Source organism: Molossus molossus, unplaced genomic scaffold (genome assembly GCF_014108415.1).
Source record: "Molossus molossus isolate mMolMol1 unplaced genomic scaffold, mMolMol1.p scaffold_m16_p_8, whole genome shotgun sequence".
NCBI lineage: Eukaryota > Metazoa > Chordata > Mammalia > Chiroptera > Molossidae > Molossus > Molossus molossus.
The window spans coordinates 6,938,133-6,943,667 of NW_023425402.1; the positions used below are offsets into that span (position 1 = coordinate 6,938,133).

A 5,535-nucleotide genomic window follows, 5' to 3' on the forward strand; every position below is an offset into this window, starting at 1 on the left:
TTTGTTCTCTCTCTTCTCCTTCTGGCACCCCAAGATGCGAATGTTGGCATGCTGAAGTTGTCCCAGAGGCTCCTTACACTATCCTCATTTTTTTGGATTCTTTTTTTTTTTTTTGCTGTTCTGATTGGGAGTTTTTTGCTTCCTTATATTTCAAATAGTTTTTTTTATTTTTATTTTTATTTTTTATCCTCACCCGAGGATATTTTTCCATTTTTTGTACAGATAGAGTGGGAGGGAGAGAGAGGAAGGGAGAGAGAGAAAGATCGACGTGAAGGGACACATCGAGTGGCTGCCACCCGCACGACCAACCAGGGCTGGGGACAAACTGCAACCGAAGTACGTGCCCTTAGCGGGAACCGAACCCGGTCTCTCCGGACCGCAGGCCGACGCTCTAACCGCTGAGCCAAACTGGCCGGGCTGCTTCCTTATATTTCAAATCGATGGTTTGCTTCTTGGCTTCACCTACTCTACAATTGATTCCCTATAAATTATTCTTTATTTCAGTTAGTTTATCCCTCCTTTCTGACTACTTCTTTTTATGCTCTTGAGGTTCTCACTAAGTTCTTTGAAATTTTCATTACTTCATTGAGCATCCTTATAACCAGTGTTTTGATTCTGCATCTATTAGATTGTTTATCTTCATTTAGTTTAGTTCTTTTCCTGGGGTTTCGCTTTGTTCTTCTATTTGGGACATGTTTATTTGCTCCCTCATTTTGGCTGCCTCCCTGTGTTTGTTTCTAAGTATGAGGTAGAGTTGCTATATTTCCTAGGCTTCTTAGGGTGGTCTATTGTAGTAGGTGTCCTGTGGGGCCAGTGACACCACCTTCCTGGTCACCCCAGCTGGGCCCTCGAGATACACCCTTCATGTAAACTGTCCACTTTTCTGATGTAATTGAGTCTTGATTGTTGTTGGCACATCAATGGGAGGGATTTACTCAGGCTGATCAGCTGCAAGGACTGACTGTGCCCACTGACCACTGGTCTCTGACTACCTTGGAGGATCAGCTCTGCAGGGCCCACCATACAGAGCTAGACTTAGTTTAGCAGGGTTTTGTTATCCACTGAGTCCACTCTTTGAGTGTGTTGCCTGTGGAGGTAGTTGGGTGGTGGTGCTTTGACATGGTCTGAAGCTGTCCACTGGGTGTACTGGCTCTGGGGCAAGGCCAGGCACTGCCTGTGTTCTACCCAGGGCCACCAGGCATCAGCTACAAAGCAATCTGCAGATGGCTGCTTCTTGTGCGAGGCTTGGAGGTGCCCAGGCAAAGCCAATCAGTGAACCAAGGCTGGCTGCTCCTAGTGCCAGGCCTCAGGCCACTTAGCAATAGGTATGGGGCTTGCTTAGGCCAGGTACTGTTTGTTTGAGAGAATTTGGGAAAATGGGAAGCAGCATCCAAGACTGGCCATTCCTATGGTAACGCCACTGGAAACAGCTTGGGTGGGCCTGAAAGTTGGGTGGGGCAGGGCCTGAGGGGATCACCAGGGTGGAGCAAACAGTGTGAGCCAAGTTGCTGGAGTCCCAGATATGGCGGCCCTATGCCAGCCCTGTGGGGAAGGGCTCACCAAAGGAACAATGGCCTCTGCCAACACATCTGTCCGGGAGAAAGCTGCCTCTCCAGCCCTTGCCCCAGTGCCAAACAATTCATTTCTTCTTGGTATATCTTTGGTGCTTTTCAAGTTGCCTCCCCCATGGTGGAGCCTGGAGCGTGGGAATCTGAGTAAGTTCATGCATGGCCCTTTAAGAGGAGCTTACTGGTACTCCAGCAGCCTCAGCCTTACTCAGCCTCAGTTCCTGCTGGTTTTTACAGCCAGAAATGATGGGGACTTCTCTTCCTAGCACTGAACCCCTGAGCTGGGGGTCCTGGTGTGTGACAGGGACCCCTCACTCCTCAGGGAGGACCTTTTCAGCTGAGGTGTCCTCCTAATTTTTATCCTCCACATGTTGGTTTGGAACCAGCTCATTGGAGACTGCACCCCTCTTATCAGTCTCGATGTGGCTTCTCCTTTAATTTCGTAGCTGTAGGACTTCCATTTAGCTCGATTTCAGAGGGTTCTGAAGGATGTTTGTTCTGCAGTTCAGTTGTAATGTTGATGTGGTTGTGGGAGGAGGTAAGTACCGCATTTACCTACGCCGCCATCTTGACCGGAAGTTCCCGGAATATTTCTTTTCTCTCTCTCCTGTCTTGTATTGTTTCTACTGAGAAATCTGAGGATGATCTAATGGGGTTACCTTCATAGGTTTCAGTTTCCTTTGCCCTGGCTGCCTTGAGAATTCTCTTTTTGTAATTATTTTTTGACAGTTTAAATAAAATGTGTCTTGGAGATGGTTTTGTGCATAATTATAATTAAGTTTTTTTGTTAGTTTCATCTATTCTAAAGTCCATTTATTTCCATAGGCTTGAGAAGTTCTCATCAACTATTTCTTTGAGTAGGTTCTCTGTTCCTTTCTCCCTCTCTTCTCCTGCTGGTATACCTATTATCCTTAGGTTGTTCTTTCTAATGTAGTCAGACAGTTCTCATAGACTTCTTTCTTTCTTTCTCTTTTATAAACTATTAGTTCTCTCTTCTTCTTCCTCCTGGGTCATGTCTAGGTTTCTATCATTGAGTTCATGAATTCTCTTGTCCATCTGGTCTGCTCTATTTCCAACGCTCTCTGATGCTTTCTCATCACATTTATGAAGTCTTTCAGCTCCAGAATTTATGTGTGTGTGTTTTAAATAGTTTCAGTTGTTGGTAAAGTACTTCTTTTGTTCATTCATTTTATTATTGAGATCACTGAACTGCCTTTCTGAGTTTTCTTGTATATTGTAGTTTCTTCAAAACTTGAATCCTCTGACATTTACATTATAGTCTTCAGTGACATTGTGTTTTGTTTCATATTCTTTCTGTGCATCCAGGTTACCTTGGTTGTTCATGGTATTTGATTGTTTCTGTGTCTGCATAGTGTTACTGTGTGAATGCTGTTTTACTTTGCATAATTCTGCAGGTTGGTAGGTAGGGTACTTTCTTTTGTTTTCCAGTAGATGGTGCTATAGTGCAAGTTTGTGTTTTCTCTAAATTATTTGTGTTTCTGGGATTAGTGGTAGAGCAGCATTGTTTCAGTTGAGGAAGTGCCCTGTACCCCCTTGGTTATGGGGCACCACCCATGTGGTGGGGGAATGTGGCAGGTGGTGGAGAACCTATTTGGCAAGCTTCCAGAGTGACCTCCTCTTTCTGCTGTGTTTTTGGCTTTACCAGGCTCAGCCAGGGCATGTCGGGGAGTGGAGGAAAGTTCATGACCCCACATGGCTCTGACCCTCTGCAGTAATGGCTGTGAGCACAACTGTTTTGTTTAAAGCTTTCCAGCCACTTCTTCCAGGGTCTGCAGATGCCTTTTCTGGAAGAGAAACTGCTTCTGTCTCTCTTATACTCCAGCCACCCCGCCCCTCCATTCCCACTGGAGCCATGGTGGGTGCCCAGCTGCATCTCTGGCCGTGGTCCTTGTCCTTTCCCTCATCCCGCTTCCCCTACTCATTCCAATATTCCCACCGTTAGATGTCCCAAAGGGTGGACAGGGATCTTTTGTTGAGTTATAGCTGTCTGACTTGTACATTTAAGGGGAGAAACAATGAGCCTGCCATGATTGCTGATGTCACCTCTACTTCTTGATTAAAAAAAAATTTTAATGATAACCATTCTTACAGGTGTTAGGTAATACCTCGTTGTGGTTTTGATTTCCAATTCCCTAGTGATTGGTGATATTGAGCATCTTTTCATATGTCTGTTAGCCATCTGTATGTATTTTAAATACATTTTTGTTTTTATTTATTTATTTATATCTTTATTGTTGAAAGTATTACAGATGACCCCCTCCCTTTTCCCCCATTGACTCCTTCTCCCTGCTCCCACCCCTCTCCTGCTTTCCCCAAACTGTTGTCCGTGTGCATTGGTTGTGCATATATGCATATAAGTTCTTTGGTTTATCTCTTCCCAATCCCTTCACCCCCTTCCTTCTGTTCCCTGCTTCCATGTCTCTGGATCTATTTTCATCGACAGCTTATTTTGTTCATGATATTCCATAAGAGTTCCTTATATATTTTGGATATTAAAGCCCTTATCAGGTATATTGTTTGCTAATATCTTCTCCCACTCAATAAGTTGGTTGTCTTTTTATTTTGTTGATAGTTTCCTTCACTGTCCAAAAACTCTTAGTTTGATGTAGTCCATTTGTTAATTTTTTCTTTTGTTGCCCTTGTCTGAGGAGACACGTCCAAAAATATATTACTAAGACTGATGTCATAGAGTTTACTGCCTGCATTTTCTTCTAGGAGTTATATGATTTCAGGTCTTACATTTAAATCTTTAATCCATTTTTAGTTTATTTTGGATATGGTGTAAGAATTTTTTGCATGGATCTGTCCAGTTTTCCCAACACCACTTATTGAAGAGACTGTCTTTACCTCATTGTATATGCTTGTTTTCTTTGTCATAGATTAATTGATCATATAAATGAGGGTTTATTTCTGGGCTTTCTATTCTATTCCATTGCTCTATATATCTGTTTTTAGGCCAGCATTTTACTGTTTTGATTATTGTAATTTTGTAGTATAGTTTGAAGTCAATGAGCATGCCACTTTGTTTTTTCTCAAAATTTCTTTGACTATTTGGGATCTTTTGTAGTTCTATATAACTTTTTAGGATTAGTTGTTCTAGTTCTGAAAAGAATGTTATTGATGTTTTTATAGGGATTGCAATGAATCTGTATATTGCTTTAGGTAGTTAGGACATTTAAACATTGTTGATCCTCTCAATCCATGAGCACAGTATATCCTTCCATTTATTTGTATCCTATTCAGTTTCTTTCTTCAAAGTTTTATAGTTTTCAGAGTACAGGTTAGATTTGGTTAGGTTTATTCCTAGGTATTTTATGTTTTTGATGCAATTATAAGTGGGATTATTTCCTTAATTTTTCCTTGTGATTATTTATTATTGGTTTATAGAAACACAACAGATTTCTGTACGTTGATTTTACGTTGTGCTACTTTACTGAATTTATTGGTTATAATAGTTTTGTTGTGTGTGTGGAGTCTTTAGGGTTTTCTATATATAGTATCATGTCATCAGCAAATAGTGCAAGTTTTACTTCTTTTCCTATTTTGATGCCTTTTTTCATCCCCAGGGGAGAGTGTGAATGCAGTCCCCCCACTACCACAAATTATGCAGTTGAGTTTCCCACATTTGGGGACATCACAGCGGTCGGAACACCCAGAGTGCAATGAATAAGCTCGCCCTGGGAAAGCCGCCTTTGGAATCATGCTATCTCCCCTGCCCGGTAAGTATTTATTTTGATGCCTTTTATTTCTTTTTCTTGCCTGATTTCTGTGGCTATAAGTATGTTTATATTATAGTATTTTATATTATTGCTGAATCCGTTTGGTAAGTTGAGAATTTTTGCATCTATTTTCATCAAGGATGTTGGCTGTAATTTTTTTCCCCAGTGATACCCTCCTCCGCATCCCCTGGAAGCATTCTTTCCTCTTTGATTTTTTTGAAATAGTT

General features: G+C 41.8%; 1 non-coding gene across 1 annotated transcript; it reads right to left on the bottom strand.

Moving 5' to 3' along the window:
* Positions 1-5,152: 5,152 nt before the first annotated feature.
* On the bottom strand, positions 5,153-5,316 carry LOC118622157. Its single transcript, XR_004957971.1, has one exon. It is a non-coding gene; the product is annotated as a U1 spliceosomal RNA (small nuclear RNA).
* Positions 5,317-5,535: the final 219 nt, after the last annotated feature.